This window comes from Sebastes umbrosus, chromosome 8, assembly GCF_015220745.1.
Source record: "Sebastes umbrosus isolate fSebUmb1 chromosome 8, fSebUmb1.pri, whole genome shotgun sequence".
NCBI lineage: Eukaryota > Metazoa > Chordata > Actinopteri > Perciformes > Sebastidae > Sebastes > Sebastes umbrosus.
The window spans coordinates 18,328,364-18,348,515 of NC_051276.1; the positions used below are offsets into that span (position 1 = coordinate 18,328,364).

Below are 20,152 nucleotides of genomic sequence, written 5' to 3' on the forward strand. Positions count from 1 at the left end.
TGCATTTACAATTACTTATGACGTGTCAGCTTTTCATGTAAAATTATACACAATTGTCATTTACTGAAGTATTTTGTTTATTGTGAATTCAACAGTGCAACAGCTTTATTAAATTTAGTTGTTGAGTTTTTGTTTTTTTTGCCTCTGTGGCATTTCATTACGGGTCCAAAGAAAATCTGTTTTCTACACAAGGTCCTGTCTGCATGCAGCTGTATTTTCACAGGAAAAAATTATAACTTATTTAATTTCCTGTTGTTGATGTAAAACCCTTTCTGTTAAATTTAATGATGAATTTCGGGTATGTGTTTTTAGATGTAGATATTTTATCGCGTTTGAAGAGTTTTGCCAACTGTAGTGTGATAGTGTACGGTAGTAATGAGTGGGTAGAAATGGAGGCAGAGGAGTACGGAGCCCTGCTCTTCGTTTGGGCAGCTGCACGTCTCACTCAGCACCAGCAACACAGGGGCCTTGGGCCATCAGAGCCGCAATGGAGGCAGGTAGCCATCCGTCAGAGCCGGCGTGGAGACAGGTGAGAGCCGTCTTTCCATAGCCCATTGCTGACTTCCCCAAGGACAAAATGACTTGACACAATGCGTCAACCCCCCTCTCTGAAAGGAGGCCAAGGGCTGTAAAGCCGCAGCTGCTGGGCCAACGGCAGACGAGCAAGAGGGCACACACGTGAAAGCCGGGCGAAGCGATACAGACGGGGGTGGGATAGAGAGGAAGAGTAGCTAGTAGTGGTTAAAACAGGCATTCCCTGTCGATTGTCAGCAGCTTTGTGTTGTGACAGGGGCTTATAGCCATGAGTGATAAACAAATAAACTTAGAGGACCGCAATGACAAACTTGCCACACACATAGCCTTGTGCCATGCTGGAAAAAATGGTATCAGAAAAAAAAGGAGAAGAGAAGAAAAAAGCAGAAGCATAGGCGAGCCACAATTTGGAGAGGCCCCGGAAAAGGCTGGAATGAATCACCATTTAGCAAATTCAGTCTTTCCATGGCATGAGCATATAAGGAGGGGCACTGGACGCATTCAAGTATAGAGATAGAAAAGAAGATAGAGGAAAAAAAATGAAAGATAGAGCTGACACAGTACAAGGTCGAGTGAAGTTGGGCAGAAGGGTAAAAAAAAAAGAGGTTTTGAATATGGAAGTGGTGCAGATTGTGGTGATACGCACATCTTATGTTTAACCCAAATAGCTTCACTTAAGTTTCACTTTATTGACACTGCCACAATTTCTTTCACTTCTTCCTCTCTCTCTCTCTCCTTCTCTGTCTCTCTTTCCAGTCATTGTAAAGTCATTTATAAAAGCTGAGCCGCAGGTCATGTTTTCCAGTGAGTGTAAACCACCGTCTCAATGCACATGTTGCCCCCGCGCGCCACAGGACCCAGGTGTAACCGAAGGAACAGAAAACGGACACACACGAGTACATGACTGATCTATAGGTGCACAGATAACTCATCCCCTGCTTATCTGTTATGTTCATAAAACAACGGGGAAAAAAAACACTAATGAACAATGAGCCAATGCAGTGGAGTCGCAGTAGAAACCGTTCAATGAGTGTACCCAGCCCCCACAGGAACAGCCGGGAGTCATGTCACTAAGAACACAAAGCACTGACATATTCACCCAATTATGTTCCCTGCCGAGTATGACAATGTCTCAGGATGTTAGCGATGTTCTCCAGTGGGGGGGAGAAGGGCAGAGTGTGTGTGTGTGTGTGTGTGTGTGTGTGTGTGTGTGTTTGTGTCAACCGAGGCTAAGGGCTCGTTGCTGCGCGGGCCACGCTTACTTATGTTCAAGCACAGCAAACTTCCCCAGTACAGTCGCGTGCCCCTCCCTCACCCCGCGCCGTATCAACAGCAGACATCATTGTAAAAGACGATCCGCTGATGATTTCATCACCTCCTCTCCCCCAACCCCCCCCATACTCTTTCTCTTTGCCACAGCATTCTAATCACCCTAATTAAAAGCTTTGTTCATTTAGAAATCTCTGATGACAATTTGTTTCACTCTACCCTACAGCAGTGGTGGCTGTGAAGAGAGGAGAATTAAATTTGATCTTCTGACAGCAATTATTAAATGCTCCCTCCTGGCCTCAATTAAGGCCCGCGGGCTAATGCTAACATGGCTAACCCTCATGCAACCACGAGGTGCCGGCGCACTTCCCTTTTTTTCTTCACCGGCTTCGTTTTTTGTCACCCTATTTGCAGCGTGTACAGTATGTGTGTGTGTGTGTGCGCATGTGCATCTGTGCGTGACTATCAACTCGGTATGGAAATGCGTGCTTGCTTATGGGTCGTTGTGTGTGTTTGCATCTTGCTAAAAAGAAGAGGGTAAATAAAATGATTTCCTTTTTTTTTGGTTTGGTTTGGTTTGTTGTAACTAAGTAAGCATGTGGGTGGCAGGCAGCTCTAGGGGGGAAATTGTGGAAGTTACTATTTTTCCACGTCTCGCTTCGTCAGCAAATTTGCATTCCACAACGAAACTATTACTGTACGTGAAGTGATTGTTAAGCTGTGTTGACCACATCAAGCAAGCTGCTGGTGATCTCCTCAGCTTCTCTACTGTTAAGACTTGAGTTCAGTGTGCTGGGGGGGCCTCAACATGCCGGTATATACGTCAAATCAATAAAACAGACGTTTATCACAATTAGCATAACTCTGGGGCACACGTATCTTCAGGTTTGGCTGTGTACTTGTCTTAAAGCTAGGGTTGGTAATGTTGAGAAACTAGCAAGTGTACGCTAGATTTGAAAAATTATCTAACCGAAAAACCCAGCCCGGTGTTGCCAACTCTTTTCCAATGAAAGTAGCTAACAGCACTGGCTCCAAAAGTTGCTAAATTCGCCAAGGTCGGAGGTCACCAAGTCGGCAGCACTGACAGCCCGTCCCTTCACGCCTCCCTCCAAAGCCACTCCCCCACAATTATCATTACGAACATAAACATAATGAACGCGAACATGGCTATTGTTGGTACTCATGTGGAAGACTCCGGTGACGTGCACGCAGGCAGGCAGGTGGCTCTTCCGATTATTTCATTTGGAAATGATTGGATGGGTTTATTACAGTCCTGCGACAGCCACAGATACCAGCGTTTTTTCTTTATTTTTTGTCAGAACGTTTCTTTTCGAATTTTGGTTTGATTTTTTAAAGAGAATTTCGACAAATATATCAAAAGTGTTTTTGAAGATTACCAACCCCTAGGTTTAAAGAGAAAAATGAACCTTTAAAAAGCTGACAAAAACTACAAATTCCAGCTAACACTGAAGAACTTGGCCTCTCCCTGTAGTTGTGACACTCCAACAGCACTATGTGTCACGGTCACAGCCTTGCTGGGCTGAAGTGAGAGCCACAGCACTGCTTTGAGTCTATGCACAGCGTGTGTGTAATTTGCAGAGAAGTAGAAGGTTGCACACTTCAACAAGGATGTCCTTCATAGATTCGACCTTCTGTTTTTTTTTTTTCCTCTCTTCCTCTGGTCCCTGTGCTCTGCTAGGAAACCGAGTAACCTAGATCGTAGAATCGAGAGAGAGAGGGACTGTGACAGAGGAAGAGAGAGAGACAGAAAGAAGTAGAGACAGAGGTAGAGGCTGAGCAAAAGAAAGAGGAGGGCAGATTGAAGGGAAACAGAATTTGACACCCCACCTACCCACCCGACACTTAAAAAAAAACTAGGATGATGTCAGGTTCACACCACTTTTTTTCTGGTAACCACAAGCTGATTGTGCTGATTATTGGTGAGCATTGTTTCCCTGTTGACGCTGCGCATCATTAAACAGAGTTTGTTCCACTGTTAGTGTTTGTTTAAGCAAGACTGGTATAGTGTTTCCAGGCACTGTCTCTTCACCGCAGACACACAAACAATGTAAACTTGAGACACAAGTTGTATGCATTGCATCTATAATTGATGTTACTCCTGTGTTTTTTTTCAAGTCAAATACAAAGAAAGCAAATTAAATGAAAAAGCAAATGTATATTGAAAACTTTTCCTATTTTCTATGATGAAAAATGAAGACAAGGGTCTTAAAAATATGTTTTTCAGAACGTAGCCTGAACTACTCCCACAGTGCTCTACAGTTCCCAGAGGAGAGCTGGCGGTGCGGTGCATGAGGATAAAGGTTGTTGGGAGTTTGGAGGGTGTGTGGCGACACACGGTACCTACAGATCAGCCTCTGTTTAGGGGAGTGGCCCCACCAAGGCCAGAGCCGGGCCAGACCCAGTCCAAGCCTCTCATTAGTCATCGGCCGGGTGCCGCGCTCCTTTTTGGAGTGGTTAAAGGGGGGAACCGGCGAGGGTCTGGCAGTTCCACTACACTCCACTCCCAGCACCATCACAACCCAACCTCATCAAAGCGAGCGCTCGTAATTTGTCACAGAAAGCAGCCAATTAACATATGTTAAGGGAGGAGGGACGACGTGAAGGAGGGAGGAGAGGAGGGGGGGAGAGAGGGCGAGTGAAAAAAGATAGCGTATGATTAAAGAGTCTGCACAGCTGCACAAAATCAAGATGGCAAAGAGAGGTTTGAAAGAGACCTCAGACCCAGTAATCTGATAAAGCTTACTGTTACTTAACCCCAATGAGTGAGGGAGAGAGGGAGAAGGAGAGAGGAGGGGAATGAAATAATAGAGACAAACAAATATTAAATTACTGCTGTGAAGCTACATGCTTTGGCAGCGTGCCTCTGCTCTCAATATGTGGCTACAGTGAAGGCCACTGTATCACACGGAGATGACCCTCTCGCCAAAGCACCGCTGCTGTTTGACCACGCTCTATTTTTAGCCCATTGTGCTCAACGTAGTTCACAGTTTTGCTAAAAAATCTGCCACTTTTTTACACTTTTTTTTATCCCTAAATTTGAATTCCTGGTGCACCACGGCAATTTAGCTCCTTTCTCATGAAACAAAAAGGTGTTTTTTTTTCATTTTTCATTTATTTTTCCGTCGCAAAGTCTCAGACAAGTTGCTTACATTCTGACTTGTTTGTTTGCTTTCAAATTCTTGTTCCTCATGGTTTGGTTTTTAACATGCTGTGTGGTTATTTATGCATGTGCGCACGCCTGTGTGTCTGCGTGTGTGTGTGTGTGTGTGTGTGTGTGTGTGCACACATTTATATGTCTGTTACTGTTGATGTTGTTGTCGTAGGAACATCTTGTGAAGTGAGTTGTGTGATATTTTGCCTTGTTGTTGGATATGGTGGCAGGCTGAATGCATTAGCAGTGCACGGCGATGCCATTCTGTGTTCTGTCGTCTCTCAGCCACCTCTGCCTTGTCTCTCTCTGCCGCGACTGATCACACGGGTTGACAAGCAAGTTTGGGTCTCCGTCTGCCGCGCCATCCTTCGCATCCTACGTGGGCTCCGACTCTTTCAGCGAGCGAAATAAAGAGAGGCGGGGAGGAAGCTTTAAACAAATTTGAGTGATTTTGGAATTGTGCGTCAAGTCGTAGGGAAATCCCCCCCAAAAACAAAAAAGGCAGCAAAGTTGAACAAGTGTGTATTCCTAATACAATTATTTGAAAATAAATATTATTGTTATTTTGACTTAAAATCAGAGATGAACATCGACGGTAAAACCACAAATGGCCGACAGAGTAGCATACCCTACACTATATATAAATCATGACTGTTTCTTTTTTCCTCCTCTTCCTCTCTCTTGCACTCTTATCCTCGCCATCAAGCATCAATCGTTATTTATTTATTTTTCCTATTTGGGAAGTAAAGGGCTAGAGTGGAGGAGCGGAGGAGTGAAGGAGTGGGGGATGGCGGACAGAGGGGGCGGCAGCGGCGAGTTGCGTTTGGTTCACAAGGCTCGCTGCTCGGTTGAATTTTTCTCTTCTCTTCTCCTCTGCGTTGCGAGCTGGTGGTTCAGTGAAGGACCTGGCTGCCTGGAGTTCCCCCCCCCACCCTCCACTCAAATCCCTCTGCTGCGAGCACAGCTGCACCGTTCACATAACCTCGCCTGCCCCCTCCTACCACCCCCCCTCCCAGCTAATGATAGCGGAGCACGTCCCCTCCACAAGGCAACAGCTTTTTCCACTTCATGTACATACACACAAACTTAGCGAGCACGCACACGAGATCAGCGGACACGCGCGCACAAACTGGCGGGCACAACATCTCCCCTTTTTCTTTCTCTTGGTTCCTTCCCTTCATTTTTTTCTCATATCATTCAATTTCTTCCCCTTCTCTTCACCCTGAGAAAAGTCCCCTGGCCTCCTGACCCAAAGAAGGCCTGAGAACGTTACCACCCCCCACACACACACAACTCCAAACTCCCGGCTTTTCCTCCCTCTGCACAGCGAGTGACCTGCATCACAGCTGTGTGTGGGAATTTGTACGGGTGGGTGTGTTTGTGAGAGTGTGTGAATGTATGTATTTGCACATACCTGCGCACGCCAATATTCACACGCCTGTACATCGCCGTTTTACTGCATGTGTTATACATTTACTTGCAGATTTCTGTTGTGTGTCTATGTAAGCAGGAGGAAGAGGAGGAGGGAAGCGAGGGCAGCTCTGGGCTCCTGCTGCACCTACTGTGCATTATCCCAAATAAACAACTCATTACACGTGTACTTAACCAAGGGGAGCTGGCGAGCAGTGCGAGCTAATCCCCGTTATCGTTCTTCCTAGCGTTTCTCTTCCGATTAGGCTACAGGGGAGAGGAGAAGGTAGGCTGCTTCAGCGCAGGAGGAGGAGGAAGAGTGAGGAGGAGGAGGCGAGAGGGAGAGAGAAGAAAGAAAAAAGCATTTGAGTTAACTTCCCACAAGTGCCTTTCTTACTTATAGTATCCCTCCTCGCTCTATCTTTCTCTCTCTTCCCTCTCCTGCTACCCTCTTGCCTTCTCTCCTTTCTTTTCCCTGTGGATTTTGCACTGCTCTTCCTTGTTTTCGACCATCTCTCAGAACTGGGTCATCGACAGACTGTGCGGCAGCATTTTGAAGAACATGGGAGGGAAAAAAAAGCGTGTTCTTTCTATGAGAACAATCCAAGGCTTCTTTAACAAGTAGCCCGCTTATCAAATTAAGCTGTCAAAAGCACATTAATAACAGGCAGCACAATTCCCTTCACAGAGAACGAGGGAAAAAAAAAAAGGCAAAAAAAAAAAAGGAATGATTTCTCTTTCGCCGTGTAAAGAGACAGTCCACCAAGGGCAGTAAAGCTTTTCAAAGATTTCTCCCTCTCTCTATCTCTATTTCTCTCTCTCTCTGTCCCATTCTTAATGTGATTACGGGGCCCCTGTTATGAGGGGCCAAGATGTAGAGTGCCACTCATTTAGAGGGTGAACAATATCTCGGGCTGGGATGCAGCAGGGATGATGCTCATGTTTAACACAATTACAGGCTTAACATGTGCTTTTTTTTACACTTTCTAGACACTCCACTTGTGCCGGATGACAGTTAAACAGATAAAAGAGCATCTCAGGGTGATAACGCGGATTCAATACCAAATAATTAGATGGTTGGATGTAGGAATACGATGCCCAGTAAAGGATAAGAGGAATAAGATACAACACTGTTATCCACCCACATAATTGAGACATTAAATATGCGTTTGACCCTGGAAGATCTGAACCTTTTCATAAATAAATAACAGGCTACAATAAGCCAATTCCACCCACAAACATCATTCGTCAGTTTGTTCACACATTCTGTATTTATTGAGCGCTCCATCATTCCAAAAAACACTGATTATACCCTCAGAAATGTGGCATCCCGTAAGAAAGTGAGAGCAGAATGTGAGGGAAACAGTGTACACTGACGCAAAGAGAGAAAGTTAACACTCTCGGCGCTGTTCACATGGCATATGCCTGCGACGCAGAGACAAAATTAACAAGACACCTCGGCATACAGATGGCAGCGAGGAGAGAAAACCACCCTATGACCTTACACTCGTAGACTAAGTGTCGGAAAAAACACACTTCTCATTTTGAAGACGCTCCATTGTGTTTGCCATCTTGACACTCCTCTTAAAGCCTTGTACTCTGCTCAGTGGTTGTGAAAAGAAATTAATTTTTTTAATCCATACTTTACTGAATCTGACAGTGTCAGCTAGGCTGCTCATGCTGAACTGCAAGCCCTTTCGTGTTTTACTCCAGAGACTGATTCTCTCACACCCTCGATTTGAGTCCCATCCTGTTTGCTCGGCCCCCCGAGGGGGCTGCTCTGCCCCGCCGTGGCCCGGAGTGGGCCGGCCGGCCGGCGGTGGATGGATGTGACGTGGAGGCACTGGGACTCTGCTGGAGGGAGGCTGGAGCCACGACAGGTATCCCCCGCACTTCCTCAGCTATTTATAAAAACCATGAGTCCAGCACAGGGCCAAAAATAAGACGGGAGGCCATTTTTATCCCAAATAATAAAAGGTGGCTCGCTCTTTTACACACGCACACCAGGAGCGTAAAAATATCCACCAACACTGCACAAGAATTAACAACAGATACTAACAAAAGTGAAAAGCTCCTCACTAGACAATGAAACCATCTCTGTCCTCCTATCGGGCATGCTCAAACGTGAACATTCACACACACACATACACACCAGACAAAAGTCAATATCAAGGCTGAGCTATTTCTGTAGAGAGCACTATTTAGGAAGTGTGGGCTGGGTGCCAGCATTCTCCTCAGTATCGTCTGGGCGTCATTGCACTGCCGCTGTTATACAAACTCACCTCTTTCCTCTCTCACCCGCTCCTCCTCACCCTTTCCACCAGGCCCCTTGCTCCATTGTCAGTGCTCTCTCTCTCTCTCTCTCTCTCTCTCCTATACACACACAAGGTTATTTGTTTTTCCACTGGGTCGAACCACAGTGCCAGGTGAAAGCATCTATTGGCAGGATAAAGAGAGTGGCTGGTGTGAGATCACAAGGCCCCACTCTGCCCAGCAAACCTTGAAGTGAAGCGCCGGGCTGGAGTTTCAAACAAAGTGCCCCCTCATTCATTATACATGCAACTGCACTGAAAATCTCCTTCCGCAACACCATCTCTTCTCTCTCTCTTTCTCTCTATCTTCCTCCCTCTCTCCTCACATCGGCCCTCTCCTTTTTCTCTCTTTTTTTTTCCAGACAGAGCATCCATAAAGTATGAATAAAATTAATGACATCACGAGCTGCACTTTGGAAGAGCCACTGTAGGAAAAAGCCATACATCACAGGGCAGAAGGAGACCAACGAAAAAAAAAAAAAAATTGACAGAGAGAGAGGGGAGAAAAGGGGTGTGTGTGTGTGGGGGGTGTTGCTTCACCCTTCTCCACCCCTCAGGGCACTTCATATTGCTGTATGTTATTGTGTGTTATTAAGTTTGATTTCAGCTGAAAAGTTTGAGCACAATTCATTTTTTTCTCTCTTTTTCAAATCATGTAGCAGCAACACCCCTTTTTCTTTTCTTTGTCCTGCTTACTGTTTTTTTCTGGTCAGTTGAGTAATGTAAGAGTTCAAAACAGTCCTGTGCGGCGCATTCTTTTACAGGCTGGCCTTTGGTGTGGGAATGGCACAGATGACAGTGGAAAAGGAACACTGGTGTGGACTTTGGCAGGACACCGCCGCCTGGTTAAGCTGCGCGCTGCGCAGAAGAGAGGGAGAGCACTGAGCGCGGATTCTTACACTGTTTCTCGACTTAGACGGTGTTAACAGCATTTTCAACAGCGCGGTCCCCTCGGAGTTGAGCAGCGAAACCTCCTGATGTTTCAGACTTTGCCCAGAAATCTGAGACTCTAAAATGAAAAACAAGCATCGCATTTAAGACTGTAATATTCTTCCTTAGAGCAGGGAAAAAAAAGTTGGATTTATCAATCGCTCCGCCTATTAGTGGCAATTTAGTGCGACACTGTTTCATCACAAGAGCAACATCACACAAAAAGCCTGACTGGGTAAAATTCGGGTCCTTATTTCCTCTGAATCTAAAAATACGCGACAGCAACGTGGAGCTCTGCAGCAGCGTGGATGGGGAGCGGTGTTGGTGGTGGCAGCGGCGCAGATTGTGGCAGCCGAGTGAGCAGAGGGTTTCAGATGGATGTGAGCTTGTGTGAGGCCAAGGCACAGAGCTACCTCTGTGCGTCTCGCCGGACTATGTTGCAGAATGACTCGGCTATGTTGCAGTCGTGACAAAGATAAATTACAGCCACTGGAAAACATTTCTGCTTTTTTTTTTCTCACCCTTCTCCACACCTCTTTTCTTTTTTTTTTTGGCATTGGGTGTAGTCCAAATGTGTGCCACACTAAAAGGAGATGGCGGAGGGAAGGGGTTGGGGGGCTCTCTGAAAATATATTAGGGGGGTAGGAAGTTGCCCCTCACCGTTCACATGTCAGGTAGTGTGTTTTATGATGGAACAAGCCTTCTGTCGCCAGATTTATGCACATGGACAGCAAACACTTCTCCCTCAAACTCACTAAAAAAGGATTCCCAGTTAATTCTGGATTTAACGCACAACATGTTCAGAGCAGGTATTGCAGATATACACTGCCTGGATTCTGTCTGTTACACTGCGACTGAATAAAGATTACAAATTTCACAGGAAGGCAACTAAAGTAAGGTGTCTGCTGGGGAAGTTAATAATCTCATTTAAACGCGTTCATTTCAAGAGTTAAGTCTCGCTGCTGGGGCATTCAGCCTGATCTGAACCGTGCAATGTTTAGACAAAAGAAATCCAACCTCTGTTCTACTCTAAATGTTTCTCTTTGTCTTATCATTCAAAGTCCTCTGCACCCTGCACTCCTCCTGCCTGCTCGCCTCCCAGGACTCTCTCCCTGTCCAAATATTGCAGGCAGCAGGCCTCAAGTATGGCGAGGTGTTCTGGGTGTCTCTTTAGGTGGGCTGCAGCTGACGATATGATTGTGTGGTCAGCGGTACATACTGAGCACAAGACCACCCAGCAGGCAGCTGCCGCCATAATGACCAACAGGCCCGGGGCAGGAAACAGGAAACAGGAAGAAGAAGAAGGCAGGACATCCTGTTCATCAGAGTGACATCACAAAAGCTGCACTCTTTTAATGAAGAATACCAGATCAGATCTGCTCTTAAGTCACCTAAGCTCAAATGCATTTCTATCTACGTTTTCTCTCTGTATGTGTGTGTTTCTCCGTCTTTCTGCGCATCTGTCTTCTCAGTTTGCCTTTTCAGCCCTCACACTGACACTGTTTTCCAGACTGCTCCATCATCCCAGACATCAAATCCTACCCTCCTCAGTGTGAGAAGAAAAGGAGAGAAAGAAATACACGCATTTTCATTTGAATATACACCAGCGACAACCTCACAAAACTCGGAAAAAAAAACACAAAAGCACAAACATTCCGACGTGCAAACAGACGGAGACAAGACACGAACTTGCACACACACACACACACACACACACCTCCCAGACACACAGCGCAAACTGACAGACAAACACACAAAGAAACAGCAAACACAAAGCACAGCACAGCCAGAAGTCTACTTTATGCAGAAATATTCTAAAGTGTGTTTTACAATACAATTAAACATCAAAGGCGGATATATTCCTCTGTGATCTTTAACACCCCAGTGAACAAACCCCACACACCCCCATCCACTTACAGCGTACAGAGAAAGTTGCTGAACGTCACCGCTAATTACTAGATAGAGACAGAAGGAGACTTTGCATCATTATGCAAAAACCGGGACATATTCAAATATATGCATTCAATGCACCGTAAACCATTCAAGGACTGTGTTATTTACTTTAGATTATTATTTTAAGTTTTATGAGTAATTGCAGCTCTTATGAAGATATACAGACAACGCTCCTAAGGCTAAGAAACATTTGGGTAAACATTTCTAACAGTTAGGACAAAGAAAAGGAGATCTGTTTCAAAACGAGTACATAAACACATGGCGAGGTTGAGCCCTACGCTTTTCATTAGTGCTATTAAAATGTATGAAAACCAAAAAAGAGTTTTCCTCCAATGTAGCAAAAGAGGGAACACCTGCCTTGTGCAATAAACAAGAATACAACAAGCCCTTGAGTTATTGTAAAACTTAAGTATTTTCATCTGCTTATAAACAGACAAGAAAAAAAGTTATGGCTTAACATCTCTACATTATTTGTGTCAGATAAATTTACTAAAAAAAGAGGTTATCCTTATTGTATCACATCTGGATTTTTTGGTGTTCTCTATTGAATTTATTTGACAGAACGTAAACCAAAGCATACTGCGTTATTTACAGGATATACAGGCACGTCTCTCGACAGTTCCTTATATATATATATATACGTGTGGTAAATAAGATTCTCTACAACTGACTCTTATATTACCTTCTCATTTGAGCCAAAGGGCACAGACTCCAATTACAGCACTTCAATATCTACCTGCAGATCTTGCCAACCTGCAATCTGCAAATGAGTGTTTTACTCGCATTTAACTGAGCAAACTCTGCAAACCCCTTCCAAAATATTTGAAACCATTAGAGGAAAAAAAACAACTTTAAAGCGTGGCAAAAAAAGCGGCCATTAAATTATTTGCTTAAACATAAATGCTTCTGATGTTTCCATTAAGAATAATGTTTTCATAGAAGGAGGGAATGTGCCTTCTGTACAGTATTAAACGTCTATGCTCTGAGGCAGCACAGTGGTATACTTTACTCCTTTTTTTAAATAAGGTGCACTGATTTTAAATAACTCATTAATGAGTATTATATTAGACATTTATTATGATTAAAGATATAAGCAATAGGCCATGCTGATTTAGTCTGAGCACCACTTTTAAAAACACATGGCGAAACCCTGACCATGGCACACAGTGTGTCCCTTCCCTTCACTTAACTAAAGCTCCACTGAGCCCCTGGTGTACAGCAAAGTGCCCTGACAATCGGCTCAATGCCCTGGCCAATCACAGGGACACGTGACCTCCTAATCCCTCTCTGTGTGAAGGGGTAAGAGTTTGTTGTCAGTGTTGGTTTTGTGAATCAGCGCCCCCAAAATCCCAAATGATTTGTCAAGAGGGAGAGGTCTTAAGAGAATAAGAGAAACAAAAGCAGTGCAGGCCAGATAGTGTGGGTGTCGCTGTGTGCATGTGTGTGTGTGTGACAGAAAGACAGAGAGAAAGAGAAAGGAGGCAGATCCATGGTTTTTGCCTAAGCATGTGTGTGAGTTTGCATGCGACTGCGTGCATGTGTGTGTGTGTGTTTGCACAGGGTCTCTGAGATTACAGAGCTTGGCTGACAGAGTCCTCTGTGTGTAATCGTGGGTCCACATGCGAGCGCTCACCTTCCTCTGAGCGGATTAACCTAACGCTAAATCCCAAGAGAGCAACAGGCCAGACAGGCCACACAGAACAACTTCATTGACGATGGGCAGGAGAGGGAAGGCCATGTGTAAAAATCTTTTTAAAGACTAATACACTTTTAAATATGTTTTTCATGAGTAAACAACTTGAATAAAACAACATAAAGGATTATATAAAAGTAATGGGACAATGCACAGGGCATTAAAATGTAAAAAAAATGTACCTCAAATGTTGCATATACTTTATGTAGGCTGGTTTTTTTTTTAATTGAATTAACTGTGAAATGTAAGTGACTGAGTGTATGCAGTACGCTTTTCACAGAGTCACAAATTAGGTTGATATGCTGTAGTAGCAGCAGCAACACTTGATCACTGTGCCTTCAAAATATCTCACTAATAGACTCTTTCAAATGTAATAGTTCTTATATATCTCAAAATGTGCTGTGAATATTTTATCACTTTTATTAATTTGGAGAAACTGCAGCTATCTCTACATTAATAGCATTTTTTTTTTTTTACTTTTAAAATGGACTGAATTTATTTCAGTGATATAATTGCTGTTTAACTTTTCAAATTCACAACCATATGGGTACAGATATTAACATGTAAGCTTATATTAATGAACACAGCCCAGTCGGTTCCACAATCTGTCTAAAATAAAAATTAAATATACAGTTTTTTAAATTTCATAACCATCGTGTGCACATTTCATCAGTGGGCCTCGTATCCACACTTTTTGAGTACAACACAAATAAATCCAACTGGATTTCTAAAAGCTGCAACCTGTGAAAGTTGCCACAGGTTAATTATGGTGTCATTATTAATCCTCTCACTGCAACAGGTTCAATCGAGCCACCCGAGACTGAACTAAACTCACTGTATAAATATATCCTTCTCGTTGAATCGTGGAATAAGTCTAAACAACCTCAGTCACAAAGTCTCAGAGAAGGAATTATAATTCAGCCTGAACACACCAGATCTCCTCTATAACACTGATTTACAGTACTGTTATGACTGTAATAAGAAGTCTGGCAAACTGTGTTCTCCTATATTGTAGTTTGGAAATATTTACATCATTCAGTCTTTTTCTAATATATTTCTGAAAGTTGCCAAGTTATACTGATTTAATGTGTAATAACAGCATAATTGTGATCATTAGTGCACCTCAGTTTACACAAGGATTACATATCTACAAAGTAAATAAGGCCATAATACAGTATGTGTAGTGTGTTTCCCTGCATTGTGTTGCTCTAATTAAACTAATTATCTGAAATTTAAAAACTTTCTAACTGTACACATTTTTTTTTATTTTCTATTATCTTGGGAGTTTTTGAAGTTTCTTATCATATTATTTTGTAAAATTATTTCCATTAGGGCACATTAAACACTACATTTTAAACTAACAGTGTAACTTTTTCCTGTGTCATCCTCCCATAGAAGAGAAGAGAAGACTGTATTATGGGATATTATTACTGTAAAGGAGGGCAGCGTTTATTCAGTAGATGTGCGCCTGCATGTGGACACGAGAAAGCTCCACAAGGTCGACAGGAACAGTATAACACCACCTTAAAATACGAAACTCCCCCTAATAACAGGCCATAAACAAGCTATTTGATGTCAGCCTGTTAATTATATGACAAGTCGATCAGAGGGTCCCAAACAAATCGATACACGCAGTTAGTTACTGTACTTAGTTGAAGGAAGGAAGGAAGCGCGCATCAAAATAGACCCTCAAGTTTTCCCCTCAAATACGGATCATATGATGCAACGTGTCTTCGTGGATGTGTTTGGCGGAGGAAAAGTGTGAGCTACTTACTTTATTTCGCGTGAAATCTTGTCCCGGTTGTGAAGTGTTAAAAGGAGACAACAAGCCGGTGAGTCCGCCGGTTGTTTTGGTCCGGCCGACTGACAGACAGGAAGGCTGGATGAAGCTGGCTGCTGGAGCTGCTGCTGGATGTTGGACGGACTTCGCGAAAAAAGACGCACTTAAAATCCAGGAGCGCAACTTAGCTGAGGACGTCGCCGGGAGGAAAAAAAGTAACCTACAGTACGTGGTAGGAGTCTCTATAATGTCAGAGACAACTACTCTCTCTCTCTCTCTCTCTCTCTCTCTCTCTACTCCCTCCCTCCTTCTCTCTCTCTCTCTCTCTGGTCGGACAGTGTCTGCTCAGGAGGCGGTGAGGACGCTTCGCCTGGTTTCTCTCTCTCTCTCTCTGGAGCAGTGATGGTGATGGTGGAGGTGGAGGTGCTGCTGCTGGTCTATTACTGCTGGACTGTTCTGGATCTTGATGGTGATGATCTGTTTCTTCTGTTCCTTCCTCCACAAATCCTGACCGAGTCTTTCCCCAAACCCTCTCCTCTTCCTCCTCTCTCCCAGTGCGAGGAGAAATAATCGATTTTTTTTTTTTTTCTTCTCTTCTCTCTTTTTTTTTTTTTGACTCCTGAAAAAAGGGGGCGGGCTCACATCTTCTCCCCAACTCTACTTTAATGAAAGAGGCACGGCTCTTTTAATGCTTTATTATTATTACCGCTCCATGCAGCCCCCACGATAGAGTGGACGCACAATTAAGTGCTCAGAGAGGACCACTAGAGGAAGATGATGGGGGGATTGTGTGCTTTAACTAATGAACCAACGGAGAGCGCTTTAAGCATCTATAGACAGGCTAAATACAGCCGACAAAAGTTGAGGTTTTTGTTTTGTTTTATGCAGGAAAAGACAGAAAAAAAGCAAACCTCTCCACTCAGGGAAATAGTAGAAAGAACCTATCTTATTCTCTTATTTGAAGGAAAACTAGATTTTAAGACTTGAATGATATGATATGCTTCTTGCAATAAAAAGTCAACTCATACATCTTGTTCAGTAACCCCCAATATATCATTCAGTTCCTTCATTCTGTGCAACATGAATGTGGCCTGTTTTATGCAGAAAAAGACATGAAAAAAGCAAACCACTCAAGAAAATAGTAGAAAGAACATATCTTATTCTCTTTTTTTAAGGAAAACCAGATTTTAAGACTTGAATGATATGATATGCTTCTTGCAATAAAACTCATCTTGTTCAGTAACCCCCAAATATTCAGTTCCTTCCTTCTGTGCAACATGAATGCCTCCTCAGTACAAACTTTCCACCTCCTGCACAACGCCAATCATCCTCCAGGACCCAGCCACTATCTCCTCCAGATAAGCCCTGACACAGACAGTAAGCATGGGGGGGAATTACCCAGTCCTTTATCCATCCAACCAAATGATTTCAAAACATCCACTCTATTAGTGTGAAGATAACAATTAGAACAGCAAGTTTGCCACTTCAGATAAGACGCAGACAGGCAGTCTGAACAGAGATGGATCCCAGATAGGCCTTGTAATACTGCGGCTTCTATTATACTCGAATTATATGGGTGCTATATCAGTTTAAAGAGCGCTTGTCTTGAATGGAGCATGTTATGCTCTAATAAAACCATCAGGTCTCACTCTTGAGTATATAGGGCTGTGGTTTGGCAAGAATCTGGCAATACCATACGTGTCATGATACAGGGGTATCGATTCAATATATTGCGATGTATTTCGATACTGTAAGCAAGGCGATATATTGCGATTTTTTAAAATCTAATTTTAGGAAACGTGTCATAGTTTAAAGAACACACCATCATATTCACAAAATCTGAGTTTAAAAAACTTTTTTATGCAATCAAAGCAGTGGGATCTTTATTTAATTTGCAAAGATATGCACCCTGTCGGTGTATGTGCCCTCTCAAAGTAGTGCTATGATGTTGGATGTTACAGTGATTGTATTAAAAGCAAACACAGATCCTACTGCATAAAAAAGTAAACTTTTTTTACTCAGATTGTATGTATATGGTTGGTTGTTCATTATACTATGACAGTTTTCCTAAAATTTGTTTTTTAAAATTGCAATATATCGCCTTGATTACTGTATCGCAATATATCACAGTATATTGAATCGTAACCCCTGTATCGTGATACGTATCATATCGTCAGATTCTTGCCAATACACAGCACTACTTTGAAAACCCATATACACTGAGAGGGTGCATATGTCGTTGCAAATGAAATAAAGTATTGACTGAGTTAATAATTGCATGTTAACTAGTAATTAAAAAGTGTGTTTTTGAGAATTGATACAGTATCACACAACAAAATATCACGATACTTGATATTTTCGATATTTTCTAACACCCCTATTACTAGTTTTCATCAATCCATCCTCAGAAAAAGAAAATAGATAATCCTGGGTTTTGATAAACATGAGTGTTAGCAATCTTTTTGTGTGGTCAGAGTTTTGATAATCTTTAATCTTCTACTAAAACCGTTAACGGACGGTTTTGCTACCTAAATTCTCCTCGCCGGGGTGAAAACAGATCGCCACTTTTGCTGAGTTGTAATCTCATCCTCACCTTCATTGTATTGGAAGTAATGCACCATCCACTTTTTTACTGAAAATGTTAGTCTAAACCCACTTAATAAACTTTTTTGTCTAAATGTAGACAAACAGCGAAGCTTTCCTTTATGAGCTTATAGCTTTGCAGCACACGCCTGTCACTAGCAGACTGCGTGAAGTGTAAGTGGACACCAAGCAGCATCCTAATCTTTCCCTTCCTTTTGAAGTTCACCTGTGATGCATAAGCCATGTACGCAGCCAGCCAGTCACCCAGTCAGTCAGTCAGGGTAGGAAATGGCGGGACATGCAGTTAATAAATAAATCAAGCTGGCTAATCTGCCTGACGGGCGGACATTACAGCCTGTAATCGAAGCCGCTGGTGTCTGATGACTCGGGATACCACCTTCACATCACCTGACCCTTTAATCTTTAATAGCGTTTCCTCTGGCCCCCCAGACCTCCATAATAATAATCAATAAGGTGCAGTCTGTTAGACACAGTGGGTTCATAAATGCAACATGGCAGATATCAATGGCATCACATATCAGCGTGTATGACACATTCAGATTTGACACCCTTAATAGACAATTTCCTCCCTTTAAGACGTCTTAGCTACTGGCAAGTGCATTAAATATGACGTAAGGAAACCTATGGGTGCCTGGATGATCGTACATACCACGTTCAATGTTCCTTCGTCACCCGTCTTGCGTGCCCCTCAGTCTCGTAGCTTTCTGTCTGCTGTCTGTCAGCGATTCATCGGAGAGGTCCTTTCAGTGTTCACAATGCTTGAGGTTGTCTTTGGTTGGCACCTGGGAGGAGAAGTAACATAGGGAGGCGTGAGGAGGAGAAGAAGAGTGAACCCGCCAGTGAAATGGTAATTGTTTGCATGCACTTTGCACATAGTGAGCAGGATCCATGAAAACATCTGTGTGTGTGTCTGTGTGTGTGTGTGTGTGTGTGTGTCCATATGAAGTACAGAGAAATAAATGGGGGGAGGTGGATTGAATACATTTGAATGGTGGAAAAAATCATTAAACGAGGCAAACACTGGCTCATGCATATTCATAAGTGACTGTCTGACTTGTCTACAGGGATAAACTTATAGTGAAGGCATACTCACAGCCTCATTCTAGGCTCACACATTTAATGCAAAGTAGGGAAGACCTACTGTATATTTTGCTCTTGAGACTACCAAGAGTGCATGCATCTGCGGCTAAATCTGAATATGATAGAAACAAGTCAAAGCATTACAGCCAGATTAATGTTACATTGTATTATGCTGTTCAGAGTGTGTCACATTATGCCTTTTACAGCTGATAAATTTAGAGTTAGGTACACAATAACTGTGTGCAAACAAGCAGAGCGTGCCGTAGGTTAAATATTGTAGGTTGTGGCATTTGTGTTATCTTGAGCCAAATTATTTCTCCTTAATTAAAACAAACTTAGTTTCTTGCTGTCTGAAAGTTTCTCACTAACACTAACTCATTAGCTATTGTCCCTCCCTCCTACACTTATAGAACATGCTATTCTGAACTTATATTCTGATGTGTGTGTGTGTGTGTGTGTGTGTGTGTTCAAGGGTGGGTTGACAGTTTCATCAAAGCCCGATGGAGAAAAATCAACAGTTTGCCAATACAATTATGCAATTTCCAAATATGTCACAGTGTATACACAGACACTTAAGGCTTTTGGGTAAATGCAATTTGGTGAGGTTTGGCATCAGCTGTGCTTAAAAAAGAGAAGAGGGGAAACTGCGACTGCACGTTAAGTCAAACACATAAGTGCGGTTTGCTGATATTGATCTTGCTCGGATTGTTTCTTAAGCCTCTGCTGGCAGTCACTTCACAGAGTGTGTCACACACACACACACACACACACACATGTAAAACAGCTCGCCTGAAAATGTGTTTTTTTTGTGTAATGGAGGGGAGAAAGAAAGAAAGAAAGAAAGGAATGCCTCTCTCAAGCAAAAAAAAGATAAACACTAACACATTTCCAGGGCAAACAGGAACAGCCCGGGCTCGGTGCAATCTGTTGTCGATCACGCTCACGTGAAAACACAATCTGCCTGTCACAGGAGATGATGTTGTCAAGCGCCGCTCCTGAGAATTAGCTCAGTGCTTATTACAGGAGCACTACGAAACACACGGAGTACTTGTTGTATGTCAGATATGTCTGAGGACGCTTCCAGCTTTATTTGGTATTTACCGCTTTCAGTCATTCTTCCTGCGCTCGTTCCCTAATGAATTTGAGAGACATTTGGTGCTTTGACACTAGATTGATGCGACATGATGTGACGACCAAAGCTTCACAGGGGTTACAGGAAGACCTGCAGGCCAATTTAACTCGCAGGCTCAGCTGGGGACCTATAGGTCTGACTCCTGCACGTGTGTGTGTGTGTGTGTGTGTGTGTGTGTGTGTGTGTGTGTGTGTGTGTGTAGGCAGGGTAGACTGATATGGTTGTTTGAGGGGCAGTCCCAATACCAATATTTTTAGACTGAAGTCTTAATACATCATGCTGA

The 20,152-nt window shown here is 43.2% G+C and overlaps 1 protein-coding gene across 13 annotated transcripts in view; it reads right to left on the reverse strand.

The window, feature by feature from the left end:
• mef2cb (myocyte enhancer factor 2cb) overlaps positions 1 to 20,152 on the reverse strand; it is a 76,432-nt gene that overhangs the window by 48,533 nt on the left and 7,747 nt on the right. For 12 of the 13 annotated variants that reach the window (XM_037778238.1, XM_037778235.1, XM_037778248.1 and 9 more), the window contains exon 2: positions 18,307 to 18,439. The gene's annotated coding sequence lies outside the window, so the exon portion shown is untranslated. Of the gene's footprint in view, positions 1 to 15,047; positions 15,644 to 18,306; positions 18,440 to 20,152 lie in introns of those variants that run through there. The other variant, XM_037778236.1, reaches the window with a different exon arrangement.